Raw genomic sequence first — 27,482 nt, 5'->3', positions numbered from 1 at the left:
AGGAATTTTTTTTAACTTTCTTATTTTAATGAACTACTGAAAACTAGGAAAATTTCAGATATTACCATCTAACCTGAATCTTATTGCTTCCAAAGACCACTCTCTTATACTTTATCAATTCCCACACGAAGCTGTTATACTAAACACACGAAGCAAACCACACGAAGCTGTTATTCTAAATCTCCTGTATCATGAAGGCCCTCATATTGCTCTCTTCTCAAAAGATGTAAGTATGTCCACTAAGATGATTCATTGTTAATAACAAAAGTATCTGGGTACATTCAAAAAATAACTGGTGACATACAGACATATACCTATAAAATCATATTAACTCAGTTTACAGACAATTAATATATATAACGTCGTAGACTTCCATGTGGGAACTCTAACATCCTCTAGGGGGCTCTAGGTCCATAGACTAAGAACAGAATCACTGAATAAATGATCGCAATGGTAAGAAGTATTACAGTTAATGAAAACAGTACTGAAATGGGCTCTTAAAGACCTGAATACTTCATTAATTAGTGCTATTACTTGGGCACATAAAGCATATTCTCTGAACCTCAGATTTTTTTCACCCATAAAAAGTGGACACGATATCTACATTTATCATCCTGGTACAAGCAACATATTAGGTACCAGAAATACAAAAGGAATAAAATCTAATGTGTACCCTCAAGAACTTCCTAACCTAGCAGAATGAAGCAGACGTGCAAGCAAATGGCTGTCCAAAAATGTAATGGGTGTTATGCTAGAAGACTATACAATGTGGAGGGGGGGACAAAAAAAGAAGAAACGATTGAGGAGTTAGATACCTGCACCTAGTCTGAAAGGCAAGTTGAGGGGCTGGGGAGGGGAGAGACGAGTATTTGCCAGACATAAAGAGGATGGTGGGTGGGGTGGAGTTCCAGATAGAAGGTGCCAACCAAGCAAAGGCACAGAGGTGTATAACGAAGAGTACATTTAGAGAGTTACTCATGGCTTCCTACAGTCTGGGGGACTGTGTCTGTGTGTTCAGTGAGGTGGGGAGAGGTGGAGAATGGGTAAAATGAGAGATAAGGCTGCAGAGACAAAAGGTACACAAAAGCCAGAGTCAAGAAACTTAGACTTTGCACTGTAGGTGTTGGGAAAAGTTTTAAATAGGAGTTTAAGCTCCTATTATGATAATATTTATATTTGAGAACATAAACTCCAGCAGTAAGGAAAAAAATGAGGACACGGGGATAGGACTAGATGAAGAGAGACAATGAAGTTGTTGGTAGGCAGGAAATGTAGTAGCAATAGAAAGAACAGGACAAGTTTGGGACATGTTATGAGGCAGAAACACAAGATTTGTTCATCACAATTGGGGAAAATAAGGTAAAAGTTTCCAACTCTAGGAACAAGAGTAGGTATGGTATTATTCACCACAGTTGAGTATCATATGGAGAAACAGGTTATAAACTGAAAATGGTGCCTGGTGTGCTTCTAGGAACTTTAAACATTCCCTCTTCAGAATATCCCTCTGAAACAAGTGCTCTGCAGCCCAGGAAACTGAGGCTCGGGATGCTGAGTAATTTGCTCAGGGCCACACAAGTGGTAGACAGATGATAGAGCCAGTATGCCATTATTATTACCCTGATCCCTACAAGAATGATGCAAAAATCCTGTGGTTACTCAGGAGAATATCTTATTTTCAAGAGATGCATGCTCAAGTATATAAAAGTATAGTGTTAAGGATGTCTGCAACTTCCTTGTATATGGTTCAGCAAAAAAATAAGATTAAAAACAATTTTTTCTTTATTTTTGACAGAGAGAGAGCGAGCTAGAGCACGAGTAGGGGAGGCTCAGAGAGAGAGGGAGACAACAGAATCTGAAACAGGCTCCAGGTTCCAAGCTGTTAGCACAGAGCCCGACATGGGGCTCAAACCCACAGACTACAAGACCATGACCTGAGCTAAAGTCAGACGCTTAACCAACAGAGCTACCCAGGTGCCCCAGGAGATTTTTTAAATGCAGCAAAATGTAAACAATTGTTGAATCTAGGTGAAGGGTAGTTGATGATCACTATACTATCCTTCAACAATTTCAGTTATGTTAGAAATTTTTCATAATAAAAAATAGGAAAAAATATTTCAGAAATTCTCAAACTGTGCCCTTCTTGCTGCTTTAATACAATTTAATTCAACAAATATATTACTGAGCTTTTCTGGAGCTTAGCCAGGTCCCCTAATCTCAAGGAGCTCACAGTCTAATTATAACCGAAATACTGTTCAAGATAGAGAGGACACATAAAATGTTTCCAGTGACATAGCAAAATATGAACCAATTTATGCAATTTAGAAATTAAAACCTTCAAATATAGCTTCACTTAAAAAAAATTTAACACATGCAAGTAATGCTCCACTTAATCTAAACAAGAATTCACCTTCTAAATCCCTCAACAGCTCCAAATCAAAGATATTTTAGGTTAAGTCTAGACAAACTTGCTAAGCATTTTTTTTCCTTTCATCAAGTTCAAGAATTGTATGTTTCAGTACTTTTTTTTTTTTTAATTTTTTTTTTTCAACGTTTATTTATTTTTGGGACAGAGAGAGACAGAGCATGAACGGGGGAGGGGCAGAGAGAGAGGGAGACACAGAATCGGAAACAGGCTCCAGGCTCTGAGCCGTCAGCACAGAGCCCGACGCGGGGCTCGAACTCACGGACCGCGAGATCGTGACCTGGCTGAAGTCGGACGCTTAACTGACTGCGCCACCCAGGCGCCCCAGTTTCAGTACTTTTTCTTTCTATAATTAGCTGGTCTGAATGATGGCAAAAAAGCAGGTTAATAGGTTACCATACAAAATGATACTTTTTAAAACATTATTATATAAAAAAATAAAAATTATAAATAAAATAAAATATTATTGTATAAATCCATAATCTTCTCATTACCATATAAACATAAGAAAATGTCAGTAAATGGCAATCAAACCAATGAAATCTTGCCATTTGCAACTACACTGATGGAACTAGAGGGTATTACGCTAAGCGAAATTAGAGAAAGACAAATATCATAGGACTTCACTCATATGAGGACTTTAAGACATAGAACAGATAAACACAAGGGAAGCAAAAATAATATAAAAACAGGGAGGGGGACAAAACATAAGAGAGTCTTAAATATGGAGAACAGAGGGTTACTGGAGGGGTTGTGGGAGGGGGGATGGGCTACATGGGTAAGGGGCATTAAGGAATCTACCCCTAAAATCATTGTTGCACTATAAGCTAACTAACTTGGATGTAAATTTTAAAAATTGAATTAAATTAAAAAAAAAAAAAGAAAATGTCAGTAAACCACTGGGTAAAATGTTAAGCGGTTAAAAATATTAACTCTGACCTATATTTATGTCCAGTTTACCTAAATTAAATTCATATGCTGAATACTATCTTATACAACATGTACCACACACTGGAGTATAATGATATTACATCTCTATCTCTCCTCTTAGACTGTGAACACTGAGGGAGAGAATTCAACTTTGTGTCCTAACATACCTCATGGCAGGTAGGAGGAGCTCAATCATGTTAAGTGAACTCAAATCAGGTACAGCACCAAGATTATTATTAGCTCACACATTCTGAAAAAAAAATACTCCCCCCCCACACACAAATAATAATACCTAACAGGTCACTGCTTAAAAACAATAGTTGCCGGGGTGCGTGGGTGGCTCAGTCGGTTAAGCATCCGACTTCATCTCAGGTCATGATCTCACAGTTCATGGGTTCGAGCCCTGAATCGGGCTCTGTGCTGACAGCTCGGAGCCTGGAGCCTGCTTCGGATTGTGTCCCCTTTCTCTCTCTCTCTCTCTCTGCCCCTCCCCTGTTGCGCTGTCTCTCTCTCTCAAAAGTAAATAAACATTAAAAAAAGCAAAAAAAACCCCACAGTTGCCAAAAGAGGGTTGGAGAATGTAAAAAGTAAAGTCTATAAAGTTGTTCTGCTCTTCTAAGGCACCCTAAAACACAAGAGGAGTTAACTGCTACCGGGAAATAGCTTAAATAAAATATAGGCAGAAACAACTAAAAGTGGGAAATTTTACCATACTGAAGACAACAGGAAAGTACAAACATCTGCAAATAAGTTAGTATCCTGAAAAGTAACAACATTGTCAATATCAAACAAACAATAACAATACTCTATCAAGCTAACATTTATTCAGAACTTTATTATTCCAGGCACTGCTATTTTTTCCTCATTGAATCCTTAAAACCCTATGATGACTGTGCTCTCATTAACTTCATTTAACAGTTGAGAGAAGTGTTGATGTATCTAGCAAGTAGCTACATCAAAATTCACACTGACTCAGTTCTGATTCAAAAACAGCCCTTGCTCTCAACAGACTAACCTAAACATTTTGTCACTCACATCTACCTTAATTTTCAGTTCTGTTAATAATTGACTCCTCAAAGTTCCTTTTATCTATTGGTTTTTACTTCAACTGGCTTCTAGTGATATCTACTTCATCTGAGTTTACACTCATTTAAAATACAGGTGGATAATGGCCCAAAAACAGACACTTAAATCAACAGAACAGAACAGAGAACCCAGAAATGGACCCACAAACTTATGGCCAATTAATCTTTGACAAAGCAGGAAAGAATATCCAATGGAATAAAGACAGTCTCTTCAGCAAGTGGTGCTGGGAAAACTGGACAGCAACATGCAAAAAAATGAACCTGGACCACTTTCTTACACCATACACAAAAATAAACTCAAAGTGGATGAAAGACCTAAATGTAAGACAGGAAGCCATCAAAATCCTCTAGGAGAAAGCAGGCAAAAACCTCGTTGACCTTGGCCACAGCAACTTCTTACTCAACATGCCTCCACAGGCAAGGGAAACAAAAGCAAAAATGACCTATCAGGAACTCATCAAAATAAAAAGCTTCTGCACAGCAAAAGAAACAATCAGCACAACTAAAAGGCAACCGACAGAATGGGAGAAGATATTTGCAATCGACACATCAGATAAAGGGTTAGTATCCAAAATCTATAAAGAACTTATCAAACTCAACACCCCAAAAGCAAATAATCCAGTAAAGAAATGGGCAAAAGACATGAATAGACACTTCTCCAAAGAAGACATCCAGACGGCCAACCGACACATGAAAAAATGCTCAATTATCACTCATTATCGTGCTCTCATCTACACGTGCTCTCTCTTTAAAAAAAAAAAAAAGTGAGGGTGCCTGGGAGGCTCAGTTGGTTAAGCGTCTGACTTCGGCTCAAGTCATGACCTCACGGTTCATGGGTTTGAGCCCTGCATCGGGCTCTGTGTTGACAGCTGAGAGCCTGGAGCCTGCTTCAGGTTCTTTGTGTCTCCCTCTCTCTCTTTCTGCCCTTCCCCTGCTCGTGCTCTGTGTCTCTCTCTCTGTCTCTCAAAAATAAACATTAACAGGGGTGCCTGGGTGGCTCAGTCAGTTAGGCATCCGGCTTCGGCTCAGGTCATGATCTTGCAGTTTGTGAGTTCGGGCCCCGCGTCGGGCTCTGTGCTGACAGCTCAGAGCCTGGAGCCTGCTTCCAATTCTGTGTCTCCCTCTCTCTTTGTCCCTCCCCTGCTCAAGCTCTGTCTCTGTCTCTCAATAATAAATAAACATTAAAAAAATTTAAAAAAATTTTTAAATAAACATTAACAAAAAAATTAAAGGGCGGGCACCTGGGTGGCTCAGTCGGTAAAGCGTCCGGCTTACGCTCAAGTCATGATCTCATGGTTCAGGAGTTTGAGCCCTGCTTCAGGCTCTGTGCCAATAGCTCAGAGCCCAGAGCCTGCTTCAGATTCTATGTCTCTCTCTCTCTCTGCCCCTCCCCCACTCACGCACTGTCTCTCTCTCAAAAATAAAAAGCATTAAAGAAAAATAAAAAAAAAGAATCTTAGAATTGGTAAGGCTGTTAAAAGCGATCTTCTCCAACTTAATTCAATTCAACAAATATTTTCTGAATGTCTTCATTGTACCAGGCACTAATAGTACAAGACAGAACACACACAGCCTCCGTCCTCATAAAGTTTAGTCAACTTGGACGCCAGGAACAACTAAACTACAAGTAACTACAAGTATATATATATGTGTACACACACACACACACACATGCTCTACCTTTTATTTTGAATGGACTGTCTTTCTCATGATCAAAGCCAACCCTCACTTTTATGCTAATTTCCTCCCTTCACATCTATCTACTCAAGAATATTACTGCAATAATCCCAACTACCCCATCCCCCATCCATATTTCCCTCTCTACTGGATATTCTCACCAATATATAAACATGCTATTATTTTTCATCTTTTTTTTAATATGAAATTTATTGTCAAATTGGTTTCCATACAACACCCATTGCTCATCGCAACAGGTGCCCTCCTCAATGCCCATCCCCCACTTTCCCCTCCCTTCCACCCCCCATCAACTCTCAGGGTATTCTCAGTTTTTAGGAGTCTCTTATGGTTTGGCTTCCGCCCTCCCTAACCTTTTTTTTTTTCTTTCCCTCCCCCATGGTCTTCTGTTAAGTTTCTCAGGATCCACATAAGAGTGAAAACATATGGTACCTGTCTTTCTCTGTATGACTTATTTCACTTAGCATAACACTCTCCAGTTCCATCCACGTTGCTACAAAAGGCCATATTTCATTCTTTCTCATTGCCACGTAGTATTCCATTATGTATATAAACCACAATTTCTTTATCCATTCATCAGTTGATGGACATTTAGGCTCTTTCCATAATTTGGCTATTGTTGAAAGTGCTGCTATAAACATTGGGGTACAAGTGCCCCTATGCATCAGCACTCCTGTATCCCTTGGGTAAATTCGTAGCAGTGCTATTGCCGGGTCATAGGGTAGATCTATTTTTAATTTTTTGAGGAACCTCCACACTGTTTTCTCGAGAGGCTGCACCCGTTTGCATTCCCACCAACAGTGCAAGAGAGTTCCCATTTCTCCACATCCTCCCCAGCACCTACAGTCTCCTGATTTGTTCATTTTAGCCACTCTGACTGGCGTGAGGTGGTATCTCAGTGTGGTTTTGATTTGTATTTCCCTGATGAGGAGTGACATCGAGCATCCTTTCATGTGCCTGTTGGCCATCTGGATGTCTTCTTTAGAGAAGCATCTATTCATGTTTTCTGCCCATTTCTTCACTGGATTATTTGTTTCTCGGGTGTGGAGTTTGGTGAGTTCTTTATAGAGTTTGGATACTAGCCGTTTGTTATGTCGTTTGCAAATATCTTTTCCCATTCCATCGGTTGCCTTTAGTTTTGTTGATTGTTTCCTTTGCAGTGCAAAGGAAGCTTTTTATCTTCATGAGGTCCCAATAGTTCATTTTTGCTTTTAATTCCCTTGCCTTTGGAGATGTGTCAAGTAAGAAATTGCTGCGGCTGAGGTCACAGAGGTTTTTTCCTGCTTTCTCCTCTAGGGTTTTGATGGATTCCTGTCTCACATTCAGGTCCTTTATCAATTTTGAGTTTATTTTTGTGAATGGTGTAAGAAAGTGGTCTAGTTTCATTCTTCTGCATGTTGCTGTCCAGTTCTCCCAGCACCATTTGTTAAAGAGACTGTCTTTTTTCCATTGGATATTCTTTCCTGCTTTGTCAAAGATTAGTTGGCCATACTCTTGTGGGTCTAATTCTGGAGTCTCTATTCTATTCCACTGGTCTATGTGTCTGTTTTTGGGCCAATACCATGCTGTCTTGATGATTACAGCTTTGTAGTAGAGGCTAAAGTCTGGGATTGTGATGCCTCCCGCTTTGGTCTTCTTCTTCAATATTACTTTGACTATTCAGGGGTCTTTTGTGGTTCCATACAAGTTTTAGGACTGCTTGTTCTAGCTCCGAGAAGAATGCTGGTGCAATTTTGATTAGGATTGCATTGAATGTGTAGATTGCTTTGGGTAGTATTGACATTTTAACAATATTTATTCTTCCAATCCATGAGCATGGAATGTTTTTCCATTTCTTTGTATCTTCTTCAATTTCCTTCATAATCTTTTCTATAGTTTTCAGCATACAGATCTTTTACATCGTTGGTTAGGTTTATTCCTAGGTATTTTATGATTCTTGGTGCAACTGTGAATGGGATCAGTTTCTTTGTCTTTCTGTTGCTTCATTATTAGTGTATAAGAACGCAACTGATTTCTGTACATTAATTTTGTATCCTGTGGCTTTGTTGAAATTCATGTATCAGTTCTAGCAGACTTTTGGTGGAGTCTATAGGGTTTTCCATGTTTTGCAGTATCATGTCACCTGCAAAAAGTAAAAGCTTGGCTTCATCTTTGCCAATTTTGATGCCTTTGATTTCCTTTTGTTGTCTGATTGCTGATGCTAGAACATCCAACACTATGTTAAAGAACCTCTCAGGACACCTGGGTGGTTCAGTTGGTTAAGTGTCTGACTCTTGATCTTGGTTCTGGTCATGATCTCACGGTTTGTGAGTTCGAGCCCCAGGTCGGGCTCTGTGCTGACAATGCTGAGCCTGCTTGGGATTGTCTCCCTCTCTCTCTCTAAAAGTAAATAAATAGGGGCGCCTGAGTGGCTCAGTTGGTTAAGCATCTGACTTCAGCTCAGATCATGATCTCGTGGTTCATGAGTCTCAGCCCCACGTCAGGCTCTGTGCTGACAGACTGGAGCCTGGAGCTTGCTTCAGATTCTGTGTCTCCCTCATTCCCTGCCCCTCCTCCACTTGTGCTCTGTCTCTCTCTCAAAAATAAAATAAACATTAAAAATAAAAATACTTCAAAAATATTACAGAGATAATGACAACTACATATAAAGTGGGATCCTAGAACAGGAAAAGGACATCAGGTGAAAACTAAGGAAATCTAAATAACATATGAACTTTAATAATAATGTGTCAATATATTGGTTCAGTGGGGCCCCTGGTTGGCTCAGTTGGTTAAGCATCCAACTTCAGCTCAGGTCACGATCTCATGGTTCAGTTTGTGAATTCGAGTCCCGCATCAAGCTTTCTGCTGTCAGTGTGGAGCCTGCTTCAGATCCTCTGTCCTCCTCGCTCTCTGCCCCTCCCCCACTTGCTCTCAGAAATAAAAACGTTTAAAAAAAAAAAATATATATATATATATATATTCACTAAGTGTAACAAATATACCATGCTAAGGGTAAGATGTAAATGATAGGGGCAACTTGGTGCTAGGTACATGGGAACTCCTTATACTATTCTCTCAATTTTTCCGTAAAACTTAAACTGTTCTAAAAATATATAAATGTTTAAAGTTTTTAAAAGTTCATTTATTTATTTTTGAGAGAAAGAGAGAGCATACACAGGAGGGGCAGAGAGAATCCCAAGCAGGCTCCACGCTGTCAGCAGAGCATGATGCAGGGCTTGAACTCACAGACCATGAATGAGATCATGACCTGAGCCAAAACAAGAGTCAGATGCTCAACTGACTGAGCCACCCAGGTGCCCCTATTAATTTCCATATAACAGCAAACTTTTTAAAACTACATTATAAACAGTAATGGTTGAGAGGCACCTGGGTAGCTTAGTTGGTTAAGCATTCGACTCCGGCTTAGGTCACAATCTCGCAGTTCATGAGTTAAAGCCCTGCACCAGGCTCTGTGCTAACAGCTCAGAGCCTGAAACGTGCTTCGGAATTCTGTGTCTCCCTCTCTCTCTGCCGCCCCCAACACTTGCACTCGTGCTCTCTCTCAAAAATAAACATTAAAAAATTTTATATAAATAATAATGGTTGAGCTTGAAAAGAATTTTAATTAACTGGTCATAGTAAAATATATCAGTGTTCAGTAAATACAAATAATAACTACCATATATTTCAGGCTTGTCATGTACTAGGCACCAACCAGATGTTTTAAATGAATATTCTCATTTAATCTGTATAACATCCCTGAAAGGCAGGTATTCTTATCCATGTTTTACAGGTGAGGAAACTGAGGAAATTAATTTGCCCAAGGTCAAATTAGTAACTGGCAAAGATGAAACTAGAATCCAAGTACATGTGATTCACTGAGCTCTTACCACTACACCATCTGTGAGTGCTGTAATTCATAAGTCAAGGCCACTTCTAATCGCCCCAGTCTTTCAACAACTATTCATTGGTGAGTCAGTATCTGGACAAGTCCCTTTTTCTTTGAAAGTTTCAAACTGTCAGGGTGTCTGGGTGGCTCAGTCAGTTAAGCGTCTGACTTTGGCTAAAGTCATAATCTTGCAGTTCGTGGGTTCGAGCCCCTCGTCAGGCTCTCTGCCGTCAGCAGTTCGGATCCTATGACTTCCTCTCTCTCTCTGCCCTTTCCCTTTCATGCTCTCTCTCTTTCTCAAAAATAAGTAAACATTAAAAAATGTGCGTGTGTGTTTATTATTAAAATAATAAACATTATTTTTTTTAATTGGGGTGCTTGGGTGGCTCAGTCGGTTAAGCGTCCAACTTTTGATTTCAGCCAGGTCATGATCTCATGGTTCATGGGATCGGGCTCCACGTCAGGGTGTGGTGTGTGCTGACAGTGCACAGCCTGCTGGGGATTCTCTCTCTCCCTCTTTCTGCCCCTCCCAGCTGACACACACCCTCTCAAAACAATAAATAAATAAACATTAAAAAAAAAAAAAAAGATTCACTCTCACTGATACCGTATTATCCCGATACAGCAAAAAGGACATGACTGCCAATTTTTAATGACCTACCACAATGTTAGCTTCCAATGTTTATCAATCAAATAATTTAAATTTGAGGATTTGTTAAAAAATTTTTTTTAATGTTTATTCTTTATTTTTGAGAGAGAGTGAGCGGGGTAGGAGCAAAGAGAGGGAGACAGAGAGTCCAAAGCAGACTGCACTGTCAGCACAAAGCTCAACATGGGGCCCAAACCCACAAACCACAAGACTATGACCCCAGCAGAAGTCAGAAGCTCAACTGACTGAGCCACCCGGGCACCCCTTGAGGATTTATTTTAATTACCCACCACTTTTCAGGGATCTAACCAATCCATACAAGAGATGAACATCTTTTGCAAATATTTTTCATAAATAACCATTTTGAATTACAAGGATTTGTCTACATGTGTTTCCTTTTATAAAACTTAACCTCCTTCAGTGTGGAGCAGTTTATTACTCATTTTATGTTTTGTTAAATTACATGATCTAAAAATCGTCAGGTATTAAAAATAATGAGTTCATCTCTTTCTAAAAAATGGACAAGCACAGTAAACTTTAACACACTTCCTTCACTCACTCATTCAACAAATGTTTGTTAAAGATCTACAATGTACTAGGCACTAATGAACAAGACAGGCAAAGTCTGCTCTTGAGGGGCCCTCATTCTCACAGGGATATGTGATCATAACAAATCTGAATAGATTCCACAGACCAGATTTCTACATACCCTCTGGAATTCTTGACCCACTCTTGTCACTGGCCAGTTAAATCTCACTTAAGCATCAGAGCCCAGCTCAAACCAAGGAGTCTTTCCTGGCCATTCTCATACTTTCTCCTTTGGGCTCATCTCTATCATAGCTTTTCATATTTTATACTGTTTGCAACAAAGTGTTGTTTTCTCAACAAACCTCCAAGTTACCTGAAGGAGTGACATAGTCATCTTGGTATCCCCATTTTCTCAGCAGACAGGCTGGCATTTAGCAGGTACTCGTTTAACATCTGAATTTATAAAAAATTATTACACAAATGACTGAATGATGTACTTCTTCACAACTAAAAAATAGCTATTGGGGTGCTTGGGTGCCTCAATTGGTTAAGTGTCCGAAATTGGCTCAGGTCATGACTGCACATTTCGTGAGTTCGAGCCCTACACCGGGCTCCACGCTGGCAGTGCAAAGCCTGCTTGGGATTCTTGCTCTCTCTTCTCTCTCTGCCCCTCACCTGCTCGTACTTTCGCTCTCAAAATTAATAAATAAACTTTCAAAGAAATAAAAATAAAAAATAACCGTCAATGAGGAAAAAAAATGGAAGCAAATCATACTTTAATTATCTTTAGTTGGTATATTTGAAAAAACAGTGAAACACTGTAGGGGAAAAAAACGGACTTAGTACCAACTATTCCTGGCACAAGGTACAAGGAACTGAAAGGCACACTACTTTAAAGATGCAAGTCATATAAAGCCAGACAGTATTCACATCTCAAATTAACACCACACCAGACATCTTGCTATGACACCAAAATTCTACAGCCTGCCAAAAATAAATAAAATCCAAACAGATGTCGATTTTTTTTTTGCCCCCAATACACTACTAATTTTCGAGAATTAAAGAAGACAGACTAACCACAAAAATAATGAAATTCATGCATACCAAATGGCTCGTGGGTTAAGCTCAGATTTTATTACACAACCCAACTGAGAGAATATCAAAATCCCTGCTAAATATGCATTACTTAGTAAATACTAATGTATCCTCACTTATTCCAGTTCAAAAACCTTGACTTTTTATTTATTTAATGTATTTACTTATTTTGAGAGAGCAAGTGCGCACACGTGCACACAGTGGGGGAGGGGCAGGGAGCTAGAGAGTCCCAAGCAGGTGCTTGGGGTGCCTGGGTGGCTCAGTCCATTAAGTGTCTGACTCTTGATTTCAGCTCAGCTCATGAACTCACAGTTTGTGGGATCGAGCCCTGAGTCTGGCTCCAGGCTGACAGTGCAGAGCCTGCTTGGGAATCTCTCCCTCTCTCTCTGCCCCTCCCCCACTCACATTTGTACGTGTGCTCTCTCTGTCAAAATAAATAAATAAACATTAAAAAAAAAAAAAAGAGTTGGGGGCACCTGGGTGGCTCACTCAGTTAAGCATCAGACTTCAGCTCAGGTCATAATCTCAAGGCTTATGACTTTGGGCCCCTCATCCGGCTCTGTGCTGACAGCTCACAGCCTAGAGCCTACTTCGGATTCTGTGTCTCCCTCTCACTCTGCCACTCCCCCGATGACGCTCTGTCTCTCTCTCGCAAAAATAAACATGAAAATAAATTAAAAAAAAAAAAGAGTTGGACATTTAACCAACTGAGCTACCCAGGCACCCCTAAAAAAGTATTACCTGAAATCATTACTAATGTAACTGACAATATTAAACAAGATTAATTTTGAAAAACATTGTTATGGTACATCTCTGTCACTGAGTACTACATAATTATTGAGAAGCAATACATAATTATTGAAAGAGGTACACAGAAAGTTGTCCATGGTGTACCATTACATGAAAAAAGCACACTGAAGAATGATACCCAAGGTAAGACCCAAGAGGCAGCTAAACCACAAACCCTTGAGCAAGACTCCCTGTGCTCCAATATCAGCTTTGCCACTCACTAGTTGTGCAACCTTTGATAATTCTACTTGCCTTGCTTTCTTCATCTGCAAAAGGATATAAAATAGAATCTACTTCATAAGGTATGTTCATGGGCTGTAAAAGTTTAACAAGTTAACATATGTAAAGCACTACAAGTATTGACAATAATTTCTGGGGGAAAAAAAGAAAAAACTGAAAACATATAGCATGTACATATATATGTGGGGAAGAAAAGCTTTCTTTTTTTGTATTTTTAGGTTTTTTTTAAACAAAGAACATTACTTTCGTAATTAAAAAAAAAGAAAACATAATAAAAACTTGGGACGTGGGGCGCCTGGGTGGCTCAGTCAGTTGAAATTCCAACTTCGGCTCAGGTCATGATCTCATGGTCTGTGAGTTTGAGCCCCACGTTGAGCTCTGTGCTGACAGCTCAGAGCCTGGAGCCTGCTTCAGATTCTGTGTCTCCCTCTGTCTCTGACCCTCCCCCGTTCATGCTCTGTCTCTCTCTGTCTCAAAAATAAATAAACAACTAAAAAAAAAAATTTTTTTTTAAATAAAAACTTGGGACTAAGATTCCTCCGCTAAACGATCTGTTAGTGCAATTACTTAAACACTCAGGACCAGACAAATTCTGTGAATGATAATATATTACACATGGGAAATTTTTATTTATTTTTTTTAACATTTATTATTTTTGAGAGGGAGAGAGAGAGAGACAAAGCATGAGTGGGGAAGGGGCAGAGAGAGAGGAAGACACAGAATTCGAAGCAGGGTCCAGGCTCTGAGCTGTCAGCATACAGACTGACACAGGGGTCGAACCCACAAACCATGGGATCATGACCTGGGCTGAAATCAGATGCTTTTTTTTTTTTCTTAATGTTTTATTTATTTTTGAGAGAGAGTGTGTGTGTGTGAGCAGGGGAGGGGCAGAGAGAGACAGACAGACAGACAGACAGACAGACAGACACAGAATCAGAAGCAGGCTCCAGGCTCCAGGCTCCGAGCTGTCAGCACAGAGCCCAAAGTGGGGCTCAAACCCATAAGCTGTAAGATCATGACCTGAGTCAAAGTCGGACGTCTCAACCGACTGAGCCACCCAGGCGCCCCATAAGTGTGAAAAATTTCAAGTGCAACAAAAAGGATAGTACTTATGGACACAGTTCAACAATAACAAGCTATACACTAATAAGCAGAACTGCAATGGCACCAATCTAGAAATGGGTATCAGGAACTTTCACAGTTAGATAAATCTCCATTAATTTTATTAGTCTGAAATTAAATACCACCAAATCTAATTTCTTCCAATTCAACAATCTCTAATGACAACTCACTAGACATTCATAAAGCTGGAGCTCAAGATAAACTACATAATTTAAATTAAAAAAAAACCTAAAGTCCTTAAGAGCCCTTTGAGAATTTCAGAGAGAATGATTTCACCACCTCACATGCTTTGAGGAAGCTTTGGTCCCTGCATAAACTTAGCTTCCTCCATAAGTACAGTGGGTGTACAAAACAACCAAACAGAAAGAGAACTGTGAGCTTCAGCTGCATTTTTTGCTGAGCTGTAATACTGGTAAAGCCTGTTTCAAGATCCAAGAGTCCACCCTCAAAATTAGGGAAGGTATAATAAACAGCAGGCTGTCAGTCCATTTCATCAGATTTACCAGAATGGTATCTCATAAAATTATGAATATTTTTTAAAGTTTATTTTTAGGGGCACCCGGGTGGCGCAGTCGGTTAAGCGTCCGACTTCAGCCAGGTCACGATCTCGCGGTCCGTGAGTTCGAGCCCCACGTCAGGCTCTGGGCTGATGGCTCAGAGCCTGGAGCCTGTTTCCGATTCTGTGTCTCCCTCTCTCTCTGCCCCTCCCCCGTTCATGCTCTGTCTCTCTCTGTCCCAAAAATAAATAAACGTTGGAAAAAAAAAAAAATTTAAAGTTTATTTTTATTTTGAGAGGTGGAGAGCAAGCAGGGGAGGGGCAGAGAGAGAGGGAGACAGATACAATCTCAAGCAGGCTCTGCACCGTCAGCATGGAGCCCTATGCAGGGCTCGAACCCACAAACTGATATCATGACCTGAGCCGAGATCAAGAGTTGGTCGGACACTTAACCAACTGAGCCACCCAGGCACCCCATAAATTTATAAATATTATCAAACTTCAAGCAGCATTATTTATTACCATTGACTATGTTTTACCTAAAAGGAACCTCCTGGACCACAAAAAATAAATAAATAAAAATAAATAATAAATAAATCTAGTTGCCTAAAATAGCTTTTCAAAAAGAAATCAATCATTAAGATCCCTCCACAGAATTATGGAATTCATAATTTTAACTAGTTTACCTAATGTCTACAAAGAGAGAAAGAACTCAATAAATGCCAATTACTATTATCATTAATGGTGGAACAGAAATTTACTCATAAGGACACTTAATAGGTCACTTTCTCAGAATCCAAGCTGGCCCATCACAACCTTGAATAGTTATTTATCAAAAAACACTTGGTTTTAGAGGACTCAAAAATTCCTTGGGTTCTAAAGGAGGTAATAAAGATGAAACAAATTCTGCAAAAATAATTCACCTATGCTTTCTTAAGCTCTTCTATTACAAAAATCTGTATTTGTAAACATTTTGCAATTCTGCCTTACAATTTTTAGACCAAATGTATTTTTTATCAGCTAGTCATGATTTATAAGTAATGAAAGTAAAATCAAGAGATGGGTCAGTTTTGCATTAGAAAGTGAAAGGAGACAGTTCAGAGTGGGTTAAAAATAGGTGAGTTTAGCCTAAGTCCTTAAAACTTTAAAAATGAATGTATTTGGGTAAAATTCAGATTGCTTGGGAAGATAATTTGACTCTGATCCTATAAAAAGAGAAACAGGCTAATATCCCTTGACTAATATTTTTTTTCCTTAAAATTTTCCAATTTTAATCAAAGATTCACAGACAATAAACTGAAAACATAAATTAGTAAGTAAAAAAAAGGAAGAAGAGCTGAACATGTTTGATGACATGCTTCCCACTAATCTTTAGGGTGGGTGTACCAGCATTACATGGGAGCAAGACCAAGCAAGCATCTTTTCAGACACACAGACTAATGAGCAGATATCTCGCTGCTTTTACAGTTACATTATACTTAAAGCCTTATATATATATTTTTTCAACGTTTATTTATTTTTGGGACAGAGAGAGACAGAGGATGAACGGGGGAGGGGCAGAGAGAGAGGGAGACACAGAATCGGAAACAGGCTCCAGGCTCTGAGCCATCAGCCCAGAGCCTGACGCGGGGCTCGAACTCACGGACCGCGAGATCGTGACCTGGCTGAAGTCGGACGCTTAACCGACTGCGCCACCCAGGCGCCCCAAAGCCTTATATTTTAAAAAAGGCATATGAAAAGGTGTATACAAAGATAATTTTGGCTTGATTTATATCTATGTCTATATACACATACACACATGCACACATATATACACATATATAAAATTACACTGTTAGCATTTGCTTAAACATTTGTTTAACCTTTTATTTATATATAGTGAATATGAGAACTTGTAGTATCAACAGATATTCACCACTTCTGACTATTACATGCAGAGTTCAAAACTGGATTTCAGGGGCACCTGGCTGACTCAGGTGGAAGAGCATGCAACTCTTAATCTCTTGGTCCAGTTCGAGCCCCAGGTTGGGTGTAGAGATTGAACAAAAAAACTTAAAAAACAAAACAAGAGGTGCCTGGGTGGCTTAGTCGGTTAAGTGTCCAGCTCTTGATTTTGACTCAGGTCATGATCTTACAGTTGGTTTGTAGGTTCAAGCCCCGAGTTTGGCTCAGTGCTGACAGTGCAGAGTCTGCTTGGGATTCTCTCTCTCTCCTCCTCTCTCTCTGGTCTTCCCCAACCTGTGTGTGCTCACAGTCTCTCTCTCAAATAAATAAACTTTGAATAAATAAATAAACAAACAAACAAATAAAGCTTTAAAACAAAACAAAACTGGGTTTCAGCTTAGGAGCAGTGAAAAACTGCCCTACTGGAAATGCTTTTAAAACTAAAAAAAAACGGGGGGGAGCATCCTGACTTCGACTCAGGTCAGGATCTCACAGTTCATGAGTTCAAACCCTGCATCGCTGCTGTCAGCTTGGAGCTCACTTTGCATCCTTTCTCCCCCATCTCTCTGTCCTTCCCCACTGGCACTCTCTCTCAAACATTTAAAAAAAAGAAAACTTTTTAAAAAATCATAATACATATTGAAACATACTCCCCCAAATTGGAAAATATAGGTTAAGTATAAAGAAATTTTAACGAACTATAATTTAAAAACAAGAAATCAAACAGCTCAGTCCCTAAAGCCTCTTCTAAAATGTATAATTATTATATATTATATTATAATGTATAATAATTATTGGGCTTAGTTCCTTTAAAAATGAAAATACAAAAAAAAAAAAAGAAAGAAAGAAAATACCTTGATTAGGATTACTTACAGAGTTAAATCCACAAATAATTTTTTTTTTTTTTTTTTTTTTTTTTTAGAGAAAGGAAAAGAGCACAAGCATGGGAGAGGGGCAGATAGAGAAAGAGAGAATCTCAAGTAGGCTCCATGCTGAGCATGGAGCCCAACTCGGGGCCTGATCCAACCATCCTGGGATCATGACCTAAGATGAAATCAAGAGCCAGACGCTCAACCAACTGAGCCACCCAGGTGCCCCAAAGTCACAATAATTCTATGAAAATAAAAGTTTAAGCAGTTCAAATGTAAAAAGTACATAACTAAAATCCTTCATGCCTATGAAAAAATTAATTCCAGAGAAGGAATTACATGTGGTGAAAAAACAGAAAACTGCAAGGGAAAAAAAATTAATTAACCATTTGAGAAATTCTTTTTCAAGTACTGGTCTTTCCATAGCAAATAAAAGGGATTCCATGTATATAAGACTTTTATCAAAACAAACAAACAAAAAAATTACATTTTACTTTACAGAATCCTAGAGTAACAAGTAACCAACTTTGCCTAATACAACCCTAAAAAAAAAAATGTTTATTTATTAATTTTGAGAGAGATTGAGTGTATGCATGGGGGAGGGGCTCAATCTCACAACCATGAGACCACAACCTGAGCTGAAATCAAGAATTGGATGCTTAAATGATTGGGCCATCCAGGCGCCCACATATTTTTTTTAAATAATGTGAAATGTCTTAGTATTGGGAATATAACCACTTTCCTTCTTCAATTTTCTATAAAAATTAGGGGTAATTTTTCCAAATAAATTAACTTGCTGCAATTTTCAGAATCCCATTATCAGGCATCACCTCTAAGGTGGGAAGTGCTCTGTGCCATCACTGGAAAGCAGCTCACAAACTCACAGTGGAGCCAACTGAGTCAACTGAGAAGTGACAGCAATGTGACAGTGTCCAAGAATGCACGAGAAGAGTAAGGCTTGTTTTAAAGTCAGGAATATGGTGCCAAAGAGGGAAAGTGAAAGGTTGAGAGCTGAAGCATCAAAAGATTAACTAGCAACTACTGAATGAAAGCCACGTTCCTGATGCTTTTCATATGGCATTGTTATTAGTCAATCCTATCACCTCCACTTTACAGATGAGGAATCAGGTTTAGAAAAGTCAAATAACTTACTGACAAATCATTCAGCTATTATGCAGCAGAGAATTCAAAACTAGATTTGTTTGATTTCACAGCCCACACTCTTTTCACTTCCCTGTGCTGCCTCTCTGGCTCTTTGTTGACTTCAGGCTCCCAGTGAGCAGTTTCACCACAGTGAGCACTAGGAAGGAAGTGATATACCTGTGGGCAAATGATCACACACTATCATCTGGGTAGCCCCATTTTCCAGTATTTCTTCATCCCATGCTATCTTTACAATCTTTCCTCCCATTTTTCCATTTCACAGACCTAACACACTAGCCAGAAAAAAAGAAAAAAAGGGGGGGGGGAGGAGACTTGGATATTCTAATTTACAAATTCCTCTTCTTTGTTCAAGTTGTTCCCTACACCTCAGGCCTTTCTCCGATAGCCCTAGTGCCAATTACATCTATGATAGTTGGTCCAGTTCAAATGTCATGTCTTTCAAACAGCATTCCCTAATCTTCCACTCTCCCATTCAGTAGTGTCTCCAGTCTAAATCTTCTTCACTCTTTGTACTGGAACCTGTATTAACAACTCATGAGTTTGAGAAAGTTTTAAAATAATCACCCCACTGATTACTTATTAATTACAAAGGAAAAGAGTGTCTTTACAATATAAGTCTATTAGATATTACTTTATTCAAATGATCAAATTTACATCAATAATGAAATATTGAAATATTTACATCACCTCTGATGTGATACACTGAGACATAAAATCAACTACACAGCGTTCCAACCAAAAATGTTTAACATAATGTGATCATAAAGAAATATTCTGACAAATCCAAATTGAGGGACGTCCTACAATACAACTGGTCTAGATACTTACTGTTCTGAAAGACCCCTCCCCTCCCCCACCAAAAAAAAAAAAAAAAAAAAAGGCTAGAAAACCAGTCCAGATTCAAGCAGGCAACTAAATGCAATGTAAGCTCCTTAAACGAATCTTGAGGCAAACACAAAATCAAACATCTAAGGACAGTATTGGGACAACTGGGGAATTTTGAATATGTACTATACATTAAAAAATAATATCCACGTTAAATTTCTTGAGGGCGACTACTAATTGCAGATATGTAGAAGAAAGTGTCTGTTCTAGGGAAATACATGCTAAAAGTATTTAGGGGTAAACTGTTGTGAAAGTAACTCACAAATACTTCAGCAAAAAATTGTGTCTACTAGTGCATAAAGCAAGCAGAGCAAAACATTAACAACTATCGAATCTAGGTAAGGAGAACAAAGGTGTTGTTATGACATACTGTTGCAACCCTTCTGTAGGCTTAGGATTTTTCAGAGTTGGAAAACAATATTTAAAAGTTATGGATTTAGGGGCACTTGGAAGGCTCAATGAGAACATGCAACTCCTGATCTCAGGGTCATGAGTTCAAGCCCCACAGTGGGTGTAGAGATTACTTAAAAAAAAAAAAATTACGGATTCAAAACAACAAAATCAACAGAAAATAGGGAAAGGTGCAAAGATGATTTAGTACTTGTATTCTGCCTCCCAGAATTAACTGTTAACATCGCCTTAGTTGCTTTCAGTCTTTCAAAAAAAATTACAGGATCATCCCCTTTGCCCCACCCATTCTTATTGCCTGCCAGAAGCTGGGAAATTATAGGTAGGGTATGCCCATTTTCAATTTTACTAAATACCACAAACACTGTCTCTCAAGGCAGCTGTACCAATTTAAACTCCACCAGCAGTTTCTAAATTACCATGTTCAGTGACCTCTTCACTAATATTTGATACTGTCAGACATTAAAAATTTTTATCAGTTTGATATGAACAATTCGGTGTCATTTATAACAATCTAGGATCGCAAAGTAAAAGAGCGTTAGCAAAATAAGAACTTCATCAACAGGGGTGTCTGGGTGGCTCAGTCAATTAAGCATCCCAGTCTTGATTTTGGCTTAGGTCATCTCATGGTTTGTGAGATCGAGCCCCATGTTGGGCTCTTCACTGACAGCACAAAGCCTGCTTGAAATTCTCTCTCTGCCCCTCTCCTGCTCGTGCTCTCCCTCTCAAAATAAATAAACTTAAAAAAAAAAAAAAAGACCTTCACCCACAGACCCTTCCTTTCATCACATCACTGCAGAAAGTTAAAAATAATCAAACATGGCAACATGTATTACGAACGATTAGTCCCCACATGAACCAAATGCCCACAAAAACTCCCACATAATGTTTGGGAAATAATCTGTCTTTTAAAAAATGTAAGAAGTGGGGTGCCTGGGTGACTCAGGCAGTTAAGCATCTGACTTCGGCCCAGGTCACGATCTCACAGTCTGTGAGTTCGAGCCCAGCATCGGACTCTGTGCTGTCAGCTTGGAGCCTGGAGCCTGCTTCAGATTCTGTGTCTCTCTCTCTGCCCCTTCCTTGCTCATTATCTGTCTCTCTCTCTCTCTGTCAAAAATAAATAAACTTAAAAAAATTGTTTTTTTTTAAATGTAAGAAGAAAAGGTTCAAATTCAACCAACCCAGCATACATAATACTCCTTGGAAGATTTAAAAAATAAATAGGTTTTATTCCCAGAAATAACCTAGCTATTATAAATTAACTGATTTATTAACTTATTCAGCAACTATTTACTGAATACCTGTTACGGGCCAGCCACCATTCCAGCACCATGGCGAAGACAAAGTCCCTATTCTCACAGAGCTAACATTCTAATGGGGAAACAAAAATACCTACAAATAACATAAGATCAGATAAATACATTCTATAAAAAAATGAAGGGAGAGGGGCGAAGAATGACAAAGGAGGCAGCCTAAGGACACAAAAAAGCACCAGGCAAGACCCCTGCAAGACAAGATCCCTCCAAGGCAGTGATTTTGTAATATGGTGTGTTTAATTCAACATGAAGTATTTCAGCACCAACATCGTTTCATAAAATACTCTCCTTTACTCCCCTTTATTTTTTCCAAAAAAAACCCAAAACAGTTTGCTGCACTGGCTTTTCCATTATTGCTATTATCTTAGAGGGAAAAAAAAATTCACACAAGATATTGACAGGTGCGTCACAAACAGGTTCAAGTTTCAAGTCACACATATTCTAGAAGAAACTTTTTTTTTTAAGTTTATTTATTTATTTTGAGAGAGACAGAGAGACAGTGCAGGCGGGGAGGGGCAGAGACAGAGGGACAAAGAATCTCAAGCGGACTCCCCACTGACAGCACAGAGCCCCATGTGGGGCTCGAATCCACCAACCATGAGATCATGACCTGAGCTGAAGTCAGACTCTTAAACAACTGAGCCACCCAGGCGCCCCTCAAGTCACACATATTCTAAAGAAATGTTACACAGGGTGCCTGGGTGGCTCAGTCGGTTAAGCATCCGACTTCGGCTCAGATCATGATCTCGCAGTTCGTAAGTTTGAGCCCCGCTTTGGACTCTGTGCTGACAGCTCAAAGCCTGGAGCTTGCTTCAAATTCTGTCTCTGTCTCACTGCCCCTCCCCCACCCCTCTCTCTCAAAAATAAATAAATGTTAAAAAAAATTTTTTTTAGAAATGTTACAACTGATTTGTCAGTAAGGAGTTTGATGCCAAAATGGAGCTGAACTGCAGAATTTAAAATAGAATTTCAAGGGGCACCTGGGTGGCTCAGTGGGTTGGGTGTCTGACTTCGGCTGCGGTCATGATCCCACACTTTGTGAGTTCAACCCCGAGTCGGGGTCTGTGCTGACAGCTCAGAGGCTGGAACCTGCTTTGGATTCTGTTTCTCTCTCTCTGCCCCTCCCCCATTTGCACTCTGTCTCTCTCCCTCTCTCAAAAATAAACATTAAAAATTTTCAAAAAAAAAAACTGTTTTAAATAAATAAAATAGAATTTCAAGAAAATGACTTACCAATTCTCCAACTCTATCACCTGCACATTTACTTCCTATCATATATGAAAAGAATAATAGCAATAGGAAAATGTATTGGAAGACAGATCTTGTAGTTTTTACTTAAGGATAAAAGATTTGGAATATACCCCTCTTTCAAAAGCCACACTACCTACCTACACGATTTAAAGAAAACCAGCACGCATTAAAATTTCCTTTCACGGGCTTACACAAGAGATTAGAAGCCTTCAACCACTTAGAACTAGGAGGTGCCTTACTAGAAAAAAATCGAAGGGCCAAAGTGTTCACTTCCCTTTTTTCCTAAGTTTATTTTGCTGATTCCCCAGTACCCTGAATGAAATATCTGCAGTCTATTTTTCAAAATTATACCCTGACCCAGTCAAATCTTTTCTTTTACTTCCCTATTTACAAAATTCCCTCTTTCATCTAAACTATAATACTATCTGCCTTGTCTTTTTTTTTTTTCAAAGCATTTTTTTTAATGCTTATTTATTTTTGAGAGAGAGAGAGAGAGAGAGAGTGTGTGTGTGTGTGTGAGCAGGGGTGGGGCAGAGAGAGAGGGAGACACAGAATCTGAAGCAGGCTCCAGGCTCTGAGCTGTCAGCACAGGGCCCGACACGGGGCTAAAATCCACGAGATCAAGACCGGAGCCAAAGTTGGTCACTTAACTGACTGAGCCACCCTGGCATCCCTGCCTTGTCTTCTATCTTAGAAAAAAAAAAAGGGGTGGGGTGGGTGCCTGGGTAGCTCAGTTAAGCGTCCGGCTTCGGCTCAGGTCATGATCTCATGGTTCATGGGTTTGAGCCCCACGTCGGACTCTGTGCTGACAGCTCAGAGCCTGGACCCTGCTTCGGATTCTGGGTCTTCCTCTCTCTCTGCCCCTCCCCTGCTCATACTCTGTTTGTCTCTCAAAAATAAATAAATGTAAAAAAGAAAAAAATGTTTAAAAAAATAAAAGTAAAAAAATAATAATTCAAATATCCTTCCAGGCAGACTTATAGATCCCCAAACACTTATTTCTACTTCAGGAATTATTAGTCTTTATGTACCATGTATCTCTTTGTCTGCTGAAGGCTATGGACTCTCTCTCAGATTGCTTTTATTTTTATTTTATTTTAGTTAATTTATTTTTAAGGAATCTCTAGACCCAACATGGGGTTTGAACTCATGACTCCAAGATCAAGAGTCGCATGCTCTACTGACTGAGCCAGCCAGGTGGCCCTCAGATTGCTTTTAAATGCATAATTAAATATTCAAAATTACAAAAGAAACCAATTATACTGAACTATTAGCAAACCAATTTAAAAATCGTAATTCGGTAATGTATGTGCAGCTTTAACATCACATTAAATAACAAGATCTAACAGTGTGTCTAATAATGCCATAAATTCGAAGAAATAAGCATAAATGATATTTTAAGATATCTGCAAAAACTGCAAACATGATACAAAAATAGTGGTAATTTTTATTGGTGACAAAGTCACAGGCACTGCTAGTTCTACTATGGTTTAATGCCTACATTTATAATTGAAAGAACTAATAAATTCGTTATCAGATAATAACAATAGATGTGATTTTATCCCCATTCTACTTCAAAGATCCCCTATACTCTACCCACCAAATGGTGAAATCCCAGGTTAGAAATCCTTTCTAGTGCAAAGCGTGCGCAAACTGACTTCTGTCACAAATTTTAATATAAAAATAATGATTCTTCCTTTGACCTCTCATCTGAACGTTATCACCATGCCTGTTTTTCCGCAGACTTATACACAGAATCCAATTTCTATGGTTTGCCTAGCCAGCACTCATTTACATTTTGACAGTCAATAAAAGGTGAAGTTAAAGGAAAGGAGATGGAGGCAACCAACAGTCCCTCACTTCCAAGACATCCAACAGCAAGTGAAAAGATGCCGAGAGAGAGAGAAAGAGAGAGAAAGAGAGAGAAAGAGAGAGAAAGAGAAAGAGAGAGAGAGAGAGAGAGAGAGAGTGTGTGTGTGTGTGTGTGTGTGTGTGTGTGTGTGTTTCAGAGGTGGGCTACCCCCAGATCCGTGAGTCCAGCTTGTCAAGAGTCCCGGAAGCATGACATCTTCACCAGCGGCACCCAGAAGACATTCCACCTCTTTCTCGCCCCCTATACTCAGTTCTCTACCTTCCAGGTCGCTCGCCTGTGGCTCCCACCCGAAGCCGCCCCGCGGTTCTCCGGTCCCTTCCCATCCCATCCCCCACGCGTCCCTCCCTCCCATCTGCCCCAGGGCGCCCTGGCCCCTGCGCGCCGCCGAATCTCTCCCCTGGGCCTAACCGTGTGTCTCCCGACCCCCACGTCTCCCGACGCGGGAGGGAAAGGCCCGGGGCCTAGGGGTCAGCTGAACTGGGCGGTCCGGCCATTAGGCGCAGGCTGAGGCCCTAGGCCAGAGCAGCCCGGCCGCCAGGCAGCGAGCCGCGCACTCCGCGATGGTTAACCGGCGACGCGCACTCACCAAGAGGATCACACGGAGGAGGGCACCCAGGCCTCCGCCGAACCGCCACTCGGTCTCGGAACCGTGGCCCTCGCCGCGAACTGCCACCGCCGCTGCCGCTGCCGCCGCCTCCGCCGCCACTACTCGCTAGTTGGCTTCCCTGCGTCCTGCGGCGGCGCTGCCGCCACGCCATCGCGCGTGCGCGGCGCCGCGGGGGCCCCTGGGACTGGTGGTTCGTGCGCACGACCCGCCGAGCCCTTCCGCTTTAGCCAGCCCGGTCCGCCCCTGGCTTGAGTGGTCGTGGGCACCTGCGGTACCGAGAAGTGCCTTCCCGAAAGTCCGTTCCTCAGGAGACGCGGGCACTTGCTGGCGCATACGGTGCTGCTAGATGTGAAAAACCCTCAGGAAGAGACACGTGTAAAGTAAGACAATTTAGAGCATTTACATTTTCGTTAACAAGTGTCACTTGCCCAGGACACAGACACACACACACCACCTCTCCCTTTCTGTTAAAAGTGTCGCAAATTGCCTTCAGTGGTATCTGGATTTCCGGTTTTAAACCTGATTTCCCAGTCCTCATTGTATCGTTTTAGTTTGTAAATTTGACCATGCAGTTTGAGTTGACTGATTTATCATTTTACAAAAACAATTCAGATACATTCAAATGTGAAGTTAACCTAGCCGCAGTCATAGAAACTTTAGAATCGGAAGACACCCTAAAGGTCATTCCAACTCCCGCCCAGGCAGGAATTCGCTCTTGTACATGCCAGCCAGATGGTCTTCCAACTTCTATTTCAACAATTCGAATTTCAGGGACCTCAAAATCTTAGGACAGCCTGCTCCATTGTTGGACAGCTCTAAAAGTTAGAAAGTTCTGCCTTGTGTGAACTGAAACCGGCTTCCCTTTTACTTCCTTCCGCTTCTAGTGGTTATGATGCCTGGAACAATTTAGAATGTTTTCCACTTGACAGCCTTTCAAAAAATTGAAAACGATGATTATATCCTCCAACACTGAGAGTCTCCAGTCAAAAAAAAAAGTAATAATAGTTTTCCAACCATTTCAAATATGAATCAGCTCTGAGACTGCTTTCCACTTAGTCATTCTCTTTGATGTATTACCCTTAAAAATTGTCAAAATTTGCTTTGTATTTATTGCCTCATCTTATTACCACGATGGCATTCTATAGTTAGCTACTCAGCTATTATCACTGTCATATTGCCATTCAACTGATTCAAGAGTTCAGTTCAACCAAAGACGATATATCAACTTTGTTTTAAAGCATTGCCCAAAGCCTCAGGGGAATGAGAAAAAAAAAAAAAAGCCACTAGATACAGTTTACAATCTAGGGTAGTTCTATGAGAATCCCTGAGAAAAGCTTCATCAAGTTGAGGGGCCATGACTGTAAGAAGAAGATGACACTGGGGAGTTACTGGATGGCTGGATTTCAAGAAGGGAGATGGCATGTGAGGATTGCTAAGGAAGAACCCATCCTGAGCAAAATGAATGTGTAAATGAACACATTCACTGTTTGCTTTCACTTAACACTGAGTACTCTAGATGGGCTGGAGCACACACACCCACGCCATGGAGGAGAGGAAGAAAAGGACCCCAAAAGTTGCAAAAAGTTCTTGAGGGTCGTGAAAAGAGCACTGGGATTGTCAATTGCTTTGAGCCCTACTCTGTCATCTCTAAATGAATAACTTGAATAGGTGTGGTTTTCAACTTTTTTCCCACCTAGCACACTCAAGGAACACAACCCCCACATTAGAACAATGGATCACTACAACAGTAATTCTGGTGGAATATGTAGAAGGTAGTGTTCTTAACACCTTTTACACATGGAGAAGTGAACTCAAGAGGTGAAAAGATGCTCTGGGTGCCTGAGTGGCTTAGTCAGTTAAGCATCAGACTTTGGCTCAGGTCATGATCTCACGAACCGTGAGATTCATGGAGCCCTGCATTGGGCTCTGCACTGACAGTGACAGCCTGCTTGGGATTCTGTCTCTCCTGCTCTTTGCCCCTCCTCCATCTCTGCCCCTCCCCTGCTCTCTCTCTGTCTCTCTGTCTCTCTCTCAATAAATTAAAAAAAAAATTTTTTTTTTTTAAAAAGAGGTGCAAAGATGCTCAAAATCAATACATAGTACTCCCTGAGGGCAGAGAACCCGTTTGTTCCCCACTGTCCCTCTGGAACCTGGCATACTGCCTAGGATGTAATACATATTTGTTCTGTTTCTGTTTTCTTTTCAATGAATGGGATGAATAAACAGTGAGCCCTGGCTAAAGC

At 40.2% G+C, this 27,482-nt stretch overlaps 1 protein-coding gene across 6 annotated transcripts in view; it reads right to left on the bottom strand.

Moving 5' to 3' along the window:
• GAPVD1 (GTPase activating protein and VPS9 domains 1) overlaps nucleotides 1–25,345 on the bottom strand; it is a 76,953-nt gene extending 51,608 nt beyond the window's left edge. For 3 of the 6 annotated variants that reach the window (XM_047069511.1, XM_047069504.1, XM_047069515.1), the window contains exon 1: nucleotides 25,219–25,335. The gene's annotated coding sequence lies outside the window, so the exon portion shown is untranslated. Of the gene's footprint in view, nucleotides 1–25,218 lie in introns of all 6 variants that reach the window. The other 3 variants (XM_047069530.1, XM_047069520.1, XM_047069497.1) reach the window with 3 other exon arrangements.
• Between the last annotated feature and the right edge of the window lie 2,137 nt (nucleotides 25,346–27,482).

This window comes from Lynx rufus, unplaced genomic scaffold (assembly GCF_022079265.1).
Source record: "Lynx rufus isolate CCGP_SWC_20201006 ecotype Redwood Valley unplaced genomic scaffold, mLynRuf1.p SCAF_10, whole genome shotgun sequence".
Classification (NCBI taxonomy): Eukaryota; Metazoa; Chordata; class Mammalia; order Carnivora; family Felidae; genus Lynx; species Lynx rufus.
Note: the sequence above shows the minus strand (reverse complement) of the source record. Positions and strands in the feature narration are given on the sequence as shown.